Source organism: Piliocolobus tephrosceles, chromosome 1 (assembly GCF_002776525.5).
Source record: "Piliocolobus tephrosceles isolate RC106 chromosome 1, ASM277652v3, whole genome shotgun sequence".
Lineage (NCBI taxonomy): Eukaryota > Metazoa > Chordata > Mammalia > Primates > Cercopithecidae > Piliocolobus > Piliocolobus tephrosceles.
Window position 1 is genome coordinate 184147515 of NC_045434.1, and position 16881 is coordinate 184164395.

The window sequence follows — 16881 nt, forward strand, 5'->3', positions numbered from 1 at the left end:
ATCTTAGCTGCTTAATTTTGAGGAGCTGTTATGGCATAAAATAACAGTGTTTGTAAAACACTGAACACTGTCCCAGGCACATAGTAAGTTCTCAATAAATGTTAGAGACAGAGACAAGTACCTCTGTGCCTACAGCTATTTCTGCCCAAAGTTAGACTGTCGAGGGCCTGTCGCCTCCCAGCTGCAAGTTCTCCAGCTCTGATTTCTGAGATGCCCTTTTTTGTGTCCCCTTTGGGGTTTCCCCAGGACCATCACCTCCCACCTCCTATGCCAGCTCCAAGAGTCCAGCAACCCGAGCCCCTGCAGCCACAGCACAGCCAGGAGTGCCAAGCCTGTGGGCACCTCCTCAGCCTTTCTGGGGATCTAGCTCTGAATATTAAAAGTCCCATTTGCAGGAATTCTCTTCCATCCTAAGAAAGTAATGTCTTTGGGGAATCCTCTTCCTTTCAGTGACCAGGAGGCCAGGGGACTTTCAGCCAATAAAGACTCACAGAGCAAATAAAGGGGGACAAACCCCACAAACGGCTCCCAGGACCCCTGGGGTCAGAAGCCAGGCGCTGCATTTATGTGCAAATAGAGGCGGATTAGGGATTAGGGATTATCAGAGTCCCGAATTACATGCAGCTGCCAGATCTCTTTGTCGGAAGGATCAGGGAGATTTCTTGGCCTCCCCCTGGTCTGCCCTCCCCTCCCCTGTGCTGTCAGAGGCAGAAGGCAAGAGGGACTCATGAAGCCCGCTGGGGGAGGGCTGGGGAAGAGGTAAGGAGAGGCAGACCTCAAATCAATAGGCAGCCCACGTGGCCCAGCTGCCGATGGCGATCGATGCATCTTCCTGCTGATTCCTGCACATCCGGCAGGGGTGGGGTCACTTGTGAGCTCAGCACCTCAGCCGCCCGCTCTGGCCTTTTCTGGAAGAGCAGCTGGCCCCAAGAAGGGCGCTGTTCCAGAAACATATCTTCAAGTGCAACCGTCACCATCAAACCTTTCCTTGTATTGACAAATTATATCATCTTCATGTCCACTCTGCAAACTTTGGCAGGGCCCTGCCCAAGGTGCTGCAGCTCAAAGAGAAGGAATGAGAGCTTGGGTGTTCCAGTTCCCATCCAGGGCTCTCTGGGTTTACATTGTGGTGTCTGTTCTTTGCAGGCCAGAAATTCAGATAGCATGCTTATTTTTTATTTATGTATTTATTTTTTGTATATCTCTTTACTAAATACGGATACAGAACCAAGAAAAAAAGTATTTAAAATGATTCTCACATGTAGTTATGGTCATCTCCATTTTAAAGCAAAGAGGGCTGAAGTTTACAGGGGTTTAGTAGTTGGCCCAAAGTCACCCAGCATTGATGACAGCATCTGGAAGACAGCCCTTGTCCTGACCCCTACGGCCTCAGGAGTTTGGCAGCCCATGCTAACAAAGCTGAAGGCCGCTGAGAGGTCAGGACAACTCCCAGGCCTCAGGAGCCTGCCCTAGGGGCACAAAGCATCCGGACCCAGTACCCTGGGGTCACTGCTCCCCAGAACAGCTTCTAGGAAGTTGCCCAGTCCTTCACTGGCCACCATGGTCAAAGCATCTTGGGATGTCCCAGCCCAGAGGATGAGGAGAATGTGGGGATGGGGGTGGACACAGAGGCCAAAACAGCCCTTGCAAAGCAGTCTTGGCTCTCACTGAGAAGATGGGCCCCCTTTCCTGCCCCTCAGGGGGCTGAGATTATAGACCCCCGCCAAAACCTGCAGGAGGCAGCACCGGGCTTTCAGGTCTTAATGCTTAGACTTGGGGGAAATTCACCTGCAAAGTCGCAAGCAGGAAAATAGTTTCAACCAGAGCTTGGCAAACTTTGGCAGTAAAGGCCCAGGTAGGAAATATTTTAGGAGTTTTGAGTCCAATATGGTCTCTGTTCCATACTCTTATTTTTCTTTACAAGCCTATAAAAAAATGTAAAAATGATTTTTAGCTCAAGGGCCCAGGCTGCAGGCTGGAATTGGACCTAACGCCCCAAAGTTTTCCGACCTCTGGTCAGCATTTCCTCGTCCCCTGGGACTGAGATGGGGGTCTGGGCTTATATCTCAGCAACCTCTGTTTATATCTCAGCAACTTCTGTTTATATCTCCTTGGCCCTACAAATGAAGGAAGGTGTGGGGAAGTGAGTATTTTTAACCGTGTGCATTGCTGCCGCAAGTCAAAGGCTAGGGTAGGTGCTGAGCTGGGGCTGGGACTAAGCTGGAGGCAGGAGCCAGGGTAGCGAGGTTTCAGTTCCAACTGAAGCTGGGACTGGGACTGGCTGGGCTGGTGCTGGAGCAGCTGTAATGGAGCCAGACCAGATCCCCACATTCTCCCCTCAGCGAGAATCAATAACTATTTGAATTTCTTTCATCTGAGCAGGGATAGCAACACAGGCAAACACGAAGAGGGGAAAGGCATTGATCTTCCCAGCTGCTGCCAACCCCTCCTTGGTGTTCTCACCGCCCCCATCTTGCCATCTGGCCTTCCCTCCCCCAAGGCCTCTCTGCTCGACATCCACATCCGCTCTCTGTCCCTCACTCAGGCACCTGCGGGACCTCAGAGGCAGTGAGCAATGCAACGATGTTTTGGTCCCCACAGCAACAAAGCCCATCCCGCTGGTGTGGATAAGAGGACCCCACTTCGCAGCTGGGCTCCCCTTGGGGAACCTCCAACTCTTCTCTTGGGGCAGCCTGATTCTTATCCCCTGGGCTGGCTCCCCCACCCTGCCAGCTTCAGAAATCCATTTTCATATTCATGCATCTGAGAGACAAAGCAGGTATTTCATGATTGGCTTCTTGTGCAGACTGTGATTTCAGATTCAGCCAACATTGGCTGTGGTTCCCTGAGGTGTTAGATAATGGATTTCATGGGGAGACACTGGAGGCAGGGTGCGCAGCTAGGAGAATGAGGCACAGGGATGGACGGGAGATGGTGGAGGCCTGAATTGGATATGAAGGAGGAGAGGGGGTGGATTGAAACAGATCTGTGATATGAAAACTAGTAAGATTTAATGATAGGATGAGGGAGAGGGAAGACTCTGGGACAATCCACAGGATTCTGGTTTGGGTGAGCGGTGGCACATCATTTACTGAGAGAGGTGACCAGGAGAATTGGGTTTGCAGAGGAATATGGTGAGCCTGGTCTTGAATCTGTTGACTTGGAGTCAGGAAATGAAAAAGGCTGGAGGGTTGTTATATGAGTCTAGATCTCAAGGAGCAGCCTGGACTAGAAATAGGAATTTGAGCATCCACATTTCTACCCCCATCTTCTTGTAAAACCCAGAACTCCTGTGTGACCCTTGCCATCTGGTTATACGGCCCTCTCTTGTTCCAATTCTCTACTGACCACTCTTCCTCACTCACTGAAGGCTTAAGATCCTGCAGCCCAGTTCGGCTTTGGGCAGCTCAGTTAAAAATACTGACTTCCTTACATGCGCTTTCACTTAGAGTGGCCAACTACCCCAGCTCCTTCTTGATGTCCTGACTTCCAGATGGGGAATCCCTCCACACACTGGCTTTATAGTTCTTTCCCTCCTCTACATTTTTCACACCTTGTCACCCCCAGAAACTGTCCCACCTCTGAAATAATCATTAAAAATACCCACTCTCCAATCAAAATCTATTATCATTCTTGTTTCTTTCTATAAGTTCCTGAGACTCCTCCAAGTCATTGGTCCTTCCACTTTCTATCCCTTTTTTTCTTTGGAGACAGAGTCTCGCTCTGTCACCCAGGCTGGAGTACAGTGGAGTGATTTCTGCTCACGACAGCCTCTGCTTCCTGGGTTCAAGTGATTCTCGTGCCTCAGCCTCCCCAGTAGCTAGGATTACAGGCTCGTGCCACTACACCTGGCTAATTTTTTGCATTTTTAGTAGAGATGGGGTTTCGCCATGTTGCCCAGGCTGGTCTCAAATTCCTGAGGTCAAGCAATCCACCTGCCTTGGCCTCCCAAAGTGCTAGGATTACAGGCATGAGCCACCACACTCAGCCTCCACTTTCTATCCTTAAACTCCCTATGTAGCTCTGAAATTGTCTTTTACTGGAAATCCAACTATGGCAGCTTAACCAAAAAGGAGCCTATTTTTCCTCCCTGAACAAGATGTAGACAGACAACAGCTGCTTAAGGAAGTCATCAAACTCCGCTGGCTTCCCGGTCTGCCATGTTTTGAGGGTGGCTTTTGTGCCCCTTGTAGTCCCTTGCATTACCAACCCCAGTGCTTGACCCCTCCCTGCAGCCCACCTGTTATCATGTGACTCTGCAGTTCTTCCCACTAAAGGAGACAAATAAATGTCTCCACATCCTGGCTTTGGGTTTCACCATGCTTCGGCCAACAGGATGAGGCAGAAAATGACTGCGTACCAGTTCTAAGCTTAGGCCTTAAGAGACTCTGCATTTCCACTTGTTCTCTTGGGCTTCTTCCATTGCCCATGAGAAGAACATACCCCAGAAGGAGGATGAGAGATGCCTGGAGCAGAGCCTCCCCAGCTGCCACAGTCTGAAGCAAAGCTGAACAACCCAGCCTGGCCTAGAGCAGTCAAATCACAGCCAACCAGGAGATTCATGGGAAGCTGAGTTTGGGGGTAGTTTGTTTGGCAGCATTATTGTGGCAAGGGTTAACAGATACATGCATGATCTCAAGATGGAAGGTTCCCCTCCAAGCCTTTCATCTCATTCTAGAATAAAGAAGGACAAAAATAAGAAGGCACATCCCAGATGAGTTTTTCTACTTTAAATAGCCTTCATAGAAGTCTCACTCAGCAGCTTCTGCTGACATCTCATTGGAACTGTTTCTAATGGCCACTCTAAGTGGAAGGGCAAATAGGGAAGTGAGTATTTGTAACTGAGCTGTCCCCAGCCAAAGCAAGCGTGTTTTTTTTTTTTTTTTTTTTTTTTTTTTGCCTGTCACTCTCCCCCATGACTTAATTTTCCTCCTTATCTGGCTTAGATTTTAGAGTTTGTCATTATAGTCCCTCCTTTCAAATCTCCTCAATTCTCTTGCCCATCCTTCTGGCCATAACTGACATAATAAGAACCCAACTTTGAATAAAACCAACTATCTGTCTTCTCAGCAGCTTGACCCAAGAGACTGAATGTGTTGAAGAAATCACACCACTGGGCAACCTGAAGCCATCATGAATCGATGATCACCTACCTCCAAAAGAAAATCCTACTACATTTAAATTCACCTTACACGTTCCACACTCTATACATTTGCCTCTGTTTTCAAACCTCTAATGTTCCCTTCACCCCCTCACTCTCAGCAGATAAACTTGTCTTACAGCTCACAGAGAGACAGAAAGCATCAGATTGGGAATGTTCTCCACTTCTCGCCACCAGATCTTCTAATCTGCCAGCAGTCACGCTGGACTTACCAACTCCTCCCATCCTCATGACTAAGCCTATATGTCTCTGTACTGAGATCTCCCAAGTCTCCCAACCGCCAACTAGACTAGGTTTCCTGGCTTACACACAACTGGTACTACCCGGTACTTCCCCAGTATAGCACTTATTATCATAATTATACATATTTGTATAGTTCTTGCTTATTGTCTCTTTATTCCATTTATGCACTGACAACACATATGTATTGCATGTTTACCATTATTTTAGTTGCTGAGGAAGCAGTAATGAATAAAACAAAGTCTCCAGTCTCATGATGTTTACTAATCTGTGAGCTCCAAGAGGGCAAGTACCGTGCTTGTCTTTCTCATCTGTATTTTCCCAGTACCCAGTTCAGTGTCTGGCATCTTCTGGGAGCCCCATAAATAGTTGTTGAATCAAGGGCTTTGCAGGAAGCTGAGAGGTTAGATGAGCAGATAGTGAGCCCACGCTATAACTCTAGGGAGCACTAACATTTAAGGATAGGAACAAGAAACAATAGTCTACCAATGACAGTAAAAAGGAACAGTCAGAAAGGCAGAAGAACTAGTAATATGCAATGTCCAGAAGCCAAGGGGGAAATGAGTTTATGAGAGAAGGAGTCTGTTGCAGCAGAAGCAACAGCTATCTCCAGTAGTATAAAACTGGGCTTGTCATAAGGAGAACATTTATTACCTTTACCAAAGAAAAGTGATGGCAGCCAAAGGCAAATTGTAGTCAGGTAGGGAGTGCCTGGGAGTTCAAGAGGTAGACTCAACCTCTTGAACTCCCAGTTCAACTCCCACAGCATGGTGGTGCACACCTGTAATCCCAGCACTTTGGGAGGCTGCGGTGGGCAGATTACTTGAGCCCAGGAGTTTGAGACCAACCTGGGCAACATGGCGAAACCTTGTGTCTACAAAAAATACAAAAATTAGCTGGGCATGATGGCATGCACCTGTAGTCCCAGCTATTCAGGAGACTGAGGTAGGGGGACTGCTTGAGCTCAGGAGGCAGAGGTTGCAATGAGCTGAGATTGCACCACGGCACTCCAGCCTGGGTGACAGAGCAAGATTGTATCTCTAAATAAATGCATAAATAAACAAACAGGTATGAAACAAGAACTCTTTCAAGAAGCTCGTCTGGTTGTTCAGGGTTACTTTGGGAAGGGTATCTCACTCAGATTCATAGGATCATAGGGCTGGAAGAAGTTGGTCAGCAAACAATGAGAAACTACTACATACTAGACATTAATCTCATATGTAACGTAGATAGAACCCCTGCCTATTCGTGGGGAGAGATAGAAAATAAATACATAAGTAAAAAAGATAATTTTAGACACCCGTAAGTGCTGTGAAGAAGATAAAATACGAATAATAAGTTAGAGGATAACTGGCAGGTCTGCATTAGCTCAGAGGGTCAGCGAAGGCCTCTATGACAGGGTGGCATGTGAGGTAAAACTGGAACAAGACAAAGGAAGCAGACAGTCAGACAGAGGAAAAGCAAATGTAAAGGTCCCAAGGTGGGAATGCATTCAGCATGTTTGAGAAACAGCAGGAAGACTACCATGGCCGAGGTGCAGCAAATGAGGGGAATGAGGTCAGAGAGGAGGGCAGGGGCCACTTCTTGTAGAACCCCCAAGACTGTGATTAGATGTTTGGATTTTGTTCTAATTGAAATAGAAAGATGACTTCAGCTGCTCTGTGGAGGAGGGACCATAGGGACAAAAGCAGAATCAGGGACACCATTGAGGAGGTGGTGGTAGTATCCAGGCAAGAAAGCTGTGACAAACAAAGTTGTAGGAAGTGCTCATATTCTTGATATATTTTGTAGGTTTAATCACCAAGGTTGATAGATTGGATGGAGTTGGGGGCAAAAGAAAAAGATAGGAATCAAGAAATGATTTATATTCAACGTTGTATTGGAAATCCTAGCCAATGCAATTAGGCAAGAAAAAGAAATAAAAAGCACACAGATAGAAACAAAGAAATATATCTGTCTCTACCTGTAGATGACATGATGGTCGACATAGAAAATCATGCAAATTGTAGATTGTCTACAAATAATCTTTACAAAAGTTATTAAAACAGATAAGATCAGCAAGGTCATAGTATACAAAGTCATATACAAAAATTAAATGGCACAATCAGTTAGCATGCGGTACTTATACAAAGTCATATATAAAAATCAATTCTTGTTCTAGATGCGAGCAACGAACAATTAGAAATTAGAAACTTAAAGGTATCACTTATAATAATACCAAAAAATTTGAAATGTTATTATAACTCTAGCAAAATATTTATGTAAAAATCTACCAAAACTGATTAAATAATTCAAATATAACTGAAAGAAATTGAGAGATATATTGTTTACATGGATTGGAAGAATACTTTTAAGATGTCAGTCCTCCCCAAACTGATCTATTGATTCAGTTCAGTACCTATCAAAATCCCAGAAGAAACTTTTGTAGAAATCAACAAGCAGATTCTAAACTTTGTATAGAAAAACAAACAAATTATAGTACCCAAAACAGCTTTGAAAAAGAAGAACAAAGTCAGAGAAATCACACTACCTGATGTTAAGACTTACTACAAAGCAAGAGTAATCAAGATGTGGTGTTGGCAAAAAGATAGAGAGATCAATAGAATAGAATAGTGTCCAGCAATAGACTCCTATATACATGGTTAATTGATTTTCGACAAAGGTGAGAAGGCAATTCAATGACAAAAGAACAGTCTTTTAAACAATAGTTCTGGAACAATTGTACATAAATATGCAAAAAATAGAAAAGAAAATTTAAAAATAAAATTGACCCACACCATGTACCATATATATAAATTAACACAAAATGGCCAGGCACAGTGACTTATGCCTGTCATCCCAGCACTTTGGGAGGCCAAGGTGGGTGAATCACCTGAGGTCAGGAGTTCGAGACCAGCCTGACCAACATGGAGAAATGCTGTCTCTACTAAAAATACAAAATCAACTGGGTATGATGGCACATGCCTGTAATCCCAGCTACTCAGGAGGCTGAGGCAGGAGAATCACTTGAACCCAGGAGGTGGAGGTTGCAGTGAGCCGAGATGGTGCCATTGCACTCCAGCATGGGCAACAAGAGTAAAACTCCGTCCAGAAAAAAAAAAAAAAAAATTAACACAAAATGGATCATAGGCCTCATAAAACTTTTAGAAAATAAGAACAGTGGTGGAGCTTTGGACTAGGAAAAGATTTCATAGATATGACACTAAAAATATGATCTATAAAAGAAAAAATTGATAATTGAACTTCAATAAAATTTGAAAGACACTGCTAAGAATGAAAAAGTAAACCATAGATGGAGGGAAAAATATTTGCAAAGCAGACATCTGATAAAGAATATGTAAAGAATTCTTAAAACTCAGTAATAAAAAAAGAAAACAATCCAACTTAAAAATGGGTGAAAGTTTTGAACAGACGCTTCTCCAAATAATATATAGATGCCAAAAACAACAACAGCAACATATAAAAAGATGTTCAACATCATTAGTCATTAGAGAAATGTAAATTAATACCACAAGGAAATACCATCACACACCCATTGGAGTGGCTAAAAATTTTTTAAAATAGGCAGTACCAAGTGCTGACAAGAATACAGAGCAACTGGAACTCACACACATTGCTGATGGAATGCAAAATGGTATAGTTTGGAAAACAGTTTAGGGCTTTCTTATAAATTTAAACATCATTTTCCTTATGAATAGCAATCTCACTCCTACGTATATTTACTCAGGAAAAAGGAAAACACGTTCACTCAAAAACATCTCTACACAAATGTTTATATCAGCTTTGGTCATAACTGCCAAAAAATGGAAACAATTCAGGTGTCCTTCAGTGAGTGAATGGATAAACGATGGTACATCCATAAGATGGGATACTATTTAGCAATAAAAAATAAACCTACTGCTGATACATGTAATCCCCAAGGGTGAATCTCCAATGCATTAACCCCAGTGAAAGAAGCCAGATTCAAGAGGCTACATATTGTTTTTATTCAATTTATATTACATTCTGGAGAAGGCAAAACTGTAAGGGAAAAAACAGATCAGTAGCTACTGAGGGTCTGGGGATAAGGGAAGTGAGTGACTATAAAGAGGCTCAAGGGAAGTGGGGGAGATGCTGGAAATGTTCTGCCTCTTGTCCGTAGTGGTGGCCACATCGATACATACGGGATATGTATGAGACAGATGCAATTCACCCAACTGTATCCCTTGGGTAAACTAAGCCAATAAACCTGACTTTTAAGAGACATTTCTAGGATTCTAGATCATCTCAACCAAGTTCAAACATCCAACAGAAGTTAGTTTTATGAAGATGGAGGAAGGAAAGGAGATGTGTACATACATGGGAGAATCGATAGGTGAGTCAACTAGGTCTGAGTAGCTAACCAGCTGGCTGGACAGACAGCTGGACAATCATCAGAGTGGAGATATAGACTGGGCTGGACGTGGCAGGAGGCTGCAGGGAACAAGCAGGCAGAGCAACAGCAAAAGCACTCACTGGTCTCAGGGCTATACTATCCCCAGGTGTGCGACCTGGACAAATTCCTTATTCTCTCTCTTGTAAATGGAATAAGAATCATCCCCTATCAGCTAACCACATTTATCCATTTAGCAAACGTTCACTTGGCACCAGCTCTGTGCCAGGTATCCTTCTAAGTGCTTCACCTATGTGATCCACACAACAACACATCCATATTCCTGTTTTACAGAGGAGAAAATAGATGTACAAACAGGGTGAGTGACTAGCTCAAGGTCACCCAGAGAGTGAGTTGTGGAACTGGGACTGGGGCCAAACAGTATGACTCTAGAGCCTGAGCTCTCAATCCCACACCACAGCCCCAGCCCAATGCAGGGGTCATCATACCCATCAATATCAGGTTGGACCAGATGAAATTGCTGATATGTGATCACTTCTGACTTACAAAAATGGCATTTTTATCTGGTTCCGCCTAATAATAATACTATTAGTAAGCACTGTTTATTGAGTACTTCCTGTGGCCAACATTGTTTCTAGCACTTTGCATACATTATCTTATTTAATGTTCCCCAGAACATTCTGAGATAGGCATTAGCATTCCCATCTTATAGATGGGAGGGCACTGAACCTCAGAGAAGCAAGCATCCTGGACACATTCAAACAGCAATTGGCAGAAGTAAGACTGAATTCCATCCGTGACTTCACAGCCTGGAGCACCTCTGTTCCCTGATGGGGAAAAGCCAGGTGCTGAGTCTTGACCCTTCCATTAAGCCCGTTTCACTTCCTGGAAGCCCTGGAAACCACCCTTAGTCCTTCCAACCTTCCTCCACCACATCCCATTCCCCATAGGGCTCAGCAGATAAAGGAGAGAGACCAGCTGGCAGGGAGATGCTGTTGGCTCCTCCTTTTCACAAATTTAGGAGTTTCTAAACTCTTTGGCACCACTAATATTTCGAGGCCTGCTCAGGTCATTTGTCTCCTTCCTTCCCACCACTTCCTCCAGAGCTCCATAACCCCCTGCAAGGCCAGACTCCTGTGCCATCCAGGTTATGAAAGGTTTAAACATCTGGGCAGCCCTGCTTCAGCCACTGCGGTCCCAAGCCCTGGCCCAGTCCATAGCCCCTGGCTGGCCCCCAGCCCGGCTTTGAATGATGACAAGGAAGGCAGCCTTGGTGACTGCCAGCTTCTGTCCCTCTGTTGGTGCATTGCTGGGGCTTCAGTGACTCAGACCTCCCACATCCAAAGTTGACCTCTGCTCCTGGCCTCTCCGGGCCTGAGCCCAGGCCCAGCTGAGCTTCTGCCCTGGATCAGAGCTGAAGGAAATGGTTGTTGCTGCTATAGCAACGAGGCTTTGTACTGTCTGTCCAGACAAAGAGGGTTTTCTTGTCCCTCTTTGGGTCCCAGGGTGGGGGAGCAGCTGCTGTTGGGCAGAGGCCAGGAGGATGCTCTGTGGTATCTGACAAACCCTGTGCCCAGCATTCTGTAAGCACCAACAGCTAAGAAAAGCCCACTCCATCCTAGCCACTTTGGATGCTCAGGAGCCAGGAAAGACACATTTCCAGTCCTCTACCCTGTCCTATGGCAGATCTCTGAGTAGCATTTTCCATCCAGGACAGAGGGAGGCCCCCCTTTCCTAAGGTAGATACATAAAAAAGAATGCGGAGGCTATAGAATGTGGCCTCTTTCCCCAGTTCAGAGAATCAAATGTGTGTTTGCTTGAAAGTATCCCAGCCCCTTCCATTCACTATTCAGATAGACACCCTGAGACAGGCAGGAGACCCAGGTCACATAGCCGATTTTCATCAGACTAGACCTGGCAACCAATTCTCCCAGCTCTCAGGGCAGCCCCCAGCCCCAGCTCCTCACCACCTCCTGCTGATACGGTTTGGCTGTGGCCCCACCCAAATCTCACCTTGAATTCCCATGTGTTGTGGGAGGGACCCAGTGGGAGGTAACTGAATCATGGGAGCAAGTCCTTCCCCTGCTGTTCTCATGATAGTGAAGAAGTCTCACGAGATGTGATGGTTTTAAAAAGAGGAGTCCCCCTGCACAAGTTCTCTCTTTGCCTGCTGCCATCCACGTAAGACATGACTTGCTCCTCCTTCCTTGCCTTCCGCCATGATTGTGAGGCCTCCCCAGCAACATGGAACTGTAAGTCCAGTTAAATCTCTTTCTTTTGTAAACTGCCCAGTCTCAGGTATGTCTTTATCAGCAGCGTGAAAACAGACTAATACACCTGCTATGCACAGAAGCCTGTGATTCAGGCTTACATGCCCTTCCTTTAACTGTAACAGCAGCCAGGTGGTTCCTGGACTCCCATCCTGACACCAAGGGTCCCTGAGAGGCACACAGTCTGGATTTGTAGCTGGATGATGACCTCCAAGCATCAAGCACAGGCTGAGCTTTGGAAGATCATCGGAGTTAGGTAGTAGTGATCCCCAGAGCAGGATAGCCAAGAAGTTCTTAGGTGCAAAACAGTCACTGAGGCGAAAGCATCAAAGATATGAGTCAAACTTAGAACGGAGGATGGATGGAGGGATAAGATCCACAGATGGAGTACAAGAGCAACAGGCTTGGCAGAACCAATTCTCCCGGCTCTCAGGGCAGCCCCCAGCCCAAGCTGTCTGTCTGTACTGTTTGGCAGCCAGTAAATAACAGAATGTGACAATTAACATATGTTGAATATATGAATGAATGAATGAAAACGAATGAATGAATGAGGAAACTGTGAGGCGGGGGGTGCTTAGCTTCTAACTCTTGGCACCAGCAGCAGGCCAAGAGCATCGGGCCTGAGGAGGCTCCTGCCCCGCTCCAGGCCTTACCTGGTGGCACAAGCCACCCCCAGCCACTGATGGGTGATGCTGCTTCCACTGAGCCCCAGTAGAGAGCACTCTGCAGGGAATGCCTGTAAGTGTCTAATTTCAAATGCATGGTCAGGAATTGATCCTCTTCTATGATGTTTCTCTGTTGTTTTTAAGCAAATTGCACAGTCAGAAGTTTTCCCAAGCTCTCCTGAAAAGAGCAGACCGCTGTGAAGCAGGAGAACGTGGTTTCTGCAGAATCTTGTGTATGCCTCATTGCGGCAGCGCTTCCACTCCCTTGCTCCAGGACTTCGGACGATCCTCTGTACTTCTTTTTGCCATCTGTTAGCTGCAGGGGTTAGCCAGGAGATCTCTTCACTTTCTCCCAACTCTGAAATTCCATGGGACCAGGATTCCAGCTGCTTTATTTGTCTTAAAATCTAAATGATTTGGGATTGGGGATCCTTAAATTGTTAGTATCAACTAAGTTTTGGGGGTTATAGGTAGATATGATTGATAGATAAAGGGTGGGGAGGGGATTCTCCGTGCCTTTTCCCTTAGAGTCAACAGCCCACTGGATCTGAGATCATATCCTGACTCCACCGCTCGGAATGACCTTAGGCAACTTATTTTTTGAACCTCTCTGTGCCTCAGTTTCCTCATCTTATAGAATGATGCTAATAAAAGTATCTGTGCCACTGGGAGGCTGTGTTTTCAAAGTAATAAAGTGTATAAAGTTCCCAGCACAGAGCACGAGGGTGCCCCCTTTTCCTAAGGTAGATACATGAAAAACGACGTAGAGGCTACAGAATACAGCCGCTTTCTCCAATCCAGGGAATCAACAATGTGTTCGCCTGAAAGTATCCCAGCCCCTTCCATTCAACAGTCAGATAGACACCCTGAGACAGGCAGGAATTCTCCTAGGTCACACAACCGTCTTTCATCAGGTTAGACCTGGCTACAAATTCTCCCGGCTCTCAGGGCAGCCCCCAGCCCAAGCTATCTATCTGTACTGTTTGGCAGACAGTAAATAACAGAATGTGACAATTAACATATGTTGAATATATGAATGAATGAATGAAGAAACTGCAAGATGGGGGGTGCTTTGCTTCTAACTCCCTGCACCTGCAGCTTGCCTCGGGTGTGATTCAGGGCCATAACTTCCACTCCAGACTCCCCTGCACGATCAGACTAAAGCTCCTCTCTGTGGATTTTGTCTGAAATCCCACTCTCGGTGGCTTCCTCTTCTTCCTTGCTCTGTGTCTTTTTCCTTACTGGCTTCCCCTGGAGCACTCTGTCTCAGGGCCTGCTTTGGGATACCCTGACTTAAGACTTGTCTCGGCCAGGGGGATTGCCCACGCCTGTAACCCCAGCACTTTGGGAGGCCAAGGTGGGAGGATCATGAGGTCAGGAGTTCAAGACTAGCCTGACCAACATGGTGAAATCTCATCTCTACTAAAAATACAAAAATTAGACTGGCATGGTGGCACATGCCTGTAATCCCAGCTGCTCAGAAGGCTGAAGTAGGAGAATCGCTTGAACCCGGGAGGCAGAGGTTGCAGTGAGCTGAGTTGGGGCCACTGCAGACTGGGTGACAGAGCGAGACTCCATCTCAAAAAAAAAAAGAAAAAAAAAAAGACTGTCTCAAGGAACTTAGTTGGGAAGGGCATCCTAATGCTATGGCAGAGCAGGGAGAGAGTAGCGCGGAAGCCAGCCCTGGGAAGGAGGAAGACGTTGGTGCGTGGGTAGAATGTGTGGGGTTGAAGTTACGGAAGTCCAAGTAGAAAAAAGTAAGCCCTATCCTCTGGCAGCTGTTCATCACCCCATGAGTGAGCCACACCCAATGACCTTCAGGGCAGTCACATGACCCAAGCTCAGCCAATCATGTTCTCTCTCCTGAGAATTGGGACCTGGAGGTAAAGGGCGGCTAATTAGTCTCCTCACATAACGTGGGCAAATAAACATCAGACAGGACTACAGAGGTGGTCAGCCAGAGGCCAGAGCACTGGAGCAGGGGGTTCTCAGCAGAAAGTGGATGGAGGCTCAGGTGGCAGGTAAGGGCCTAGATATGTGGACAAGGGCATGTGGGCAGGATCCTGGGCCAGAGAGGGAGGGATGAGCAGCAGACAGGGAGGCCAAGGAGGACACCCCTGGGATAGGACTGGGAGAAATGCCTGGCTTGTTCAAGAGCCCAGTGACTTGGGTGGGGACACAGGAGCGCTTGGGCAGACCCACAGCCATGAGACCAGGCAAAGGTCCTGGTGCCCAACCTCTGGATTCTTACAGGCCCCATCCTGGGGCAGAGCCAGGAGCAGAGCTGAGCCTGGGAGTGAGGGCAGAGCAGCCTGTGGGGATGGGGCTCTGGAGCCAGAGCAGGAGGGGAGACTGAGGACCGCCCCACCCCATCCGGGAGAGACAACCTGGCTCTCCAGGGTCCTCAGTCCAACAGCCTCGAATTATCCTGCCATTAGTGGTGATCCATCCCTTCTGAGCACTGCGCCATTCCATCACACCATCTCAGCATCCAACATTAGGAGATAAGTGCGCTCACAACATATGTCATTACTCATTAAGGGACTTTTTCTGGATTATGGCTGGGGCTTAATGACTTGTTAAAGATGTTTAACACTTACAATTTTGTTTTTAATTTAGGAAGCAGCATGATCAAACTGCGCCCTGAGACTCTCTCCTCGATTTGGTGAAATCTGGAGATGGGCCGGCTCAGAGGCTGTCTGTGCAGGGGAGGTGATCCTTAAATTGAATTGCAGCCCTCGGAGGGGTGTTTGCCCCGTCAGCGGCTGCCAGGATCTGACATGTTAATGGGGCTGAGGAAACAATGGGTTTCAGAGGTAATTGCTGAAGCAATGACTTCCAGGCAACATTTGACTTAAAAAAGGAGGGTTGCTGCTGCTATTGCTGCTGCTGCTGCTGCCGCTGGGAAGGGGCGGGCGAGGGCTCTGCTCCAGGCCTGTCTCCAGAATCCCAGCCAGGATTGCCTACCTCCAGAGCTCAGGTGGGTCTGCGCTCCACAGCAGCCCCAGGCGCTGACAGACCACTTCCTTTCCTGCCTGCCCTTTGTTCTGCCCATTGTCTACACGGGGAGTTGTTTCTCAGGGGGACTGCCAGGCAGAGAGATTGGAATAGCAAGTTCCTGATTACGAATTTCGTAAGAAGATGGACATGAGTCAGAAGGGGCTGTTCACACTTGCCCCCACTGTGCAGGAGCCAACTCTGTGGGTTGGGGTAAGGCACATTGTCATGAGGATTCCATGAGTTACTCCCTTCAACTCTTTGAGGTGGGAAATATGATGTCCATTTTACAGATGAGGAAATTGAGGCCCTGAGAACTGAAGTGCCGGAGCCAGAATCCAAATTTAGGCAACTGATTGCCACTTTCTCTTACCTCCACATTAGATCCATTGTTAGGTAGTCACTGCTTACTGGTTATGTGGCTTGGGACAAGTCACTTCATCTTCATGTTGGGACAAAGTTTATACCACAAGCTGGTTCTCCTCACTGTCGGGCTGCATTTGGGCTTCTTGGAGAGTCTCCAGCCTGCCAGGAATGCTGGACTCTCTGATACAGGAGAATCTGAGATCTCTCAAGTGTCTTTCCTCAAGAAGGAAAAATCGGGGAAATTACATAAGCAACTTCAGTAGGCCGGGCGCGGTGGCTCACACCTGTAATCCCAGCACTTTGGGAGGCTGAGGCGGGCGGATCATGAGGTCAGGAGATCGAGACCATCCTGGCTAACATGGTGAAACCCCATCTATACTAAAAATACAAAAACATTAGCCAGGCGTGGTGGCGGCCACCTGTAGTCCCAGCTACTCAGGAGGCTGAGGCAGGAGAATGGCGTGAACCTGGGAGGCAGAGCTGGAAGTGAGCAGAGATGGCACCACTGCACTCCAGCCTGGGCGATAGAGCGAGACTCCGTCTCAAAAAAGAAAAAAAGAAAAAAGAAACTTTAGTAAATGTGCAACTGCCTGCATTAGGAAATAGGTCTGAGGCACGTTCTGGGCATGAGCGAGTTTAATATCAGCCTTGGACGAGAAGGTGAGAAAGAAGAATGGACCCTAAGCCTGGCTCCCTGGAAAGGACATACCAGATGCAAGTAAAGAGAAGCAATAACCAGATGGAGGTCCTGGGTGGAAACAGAGGCTCCTTGGAGGAGCTGGAGGAAAGGTTACTAGATCATCCATGCAT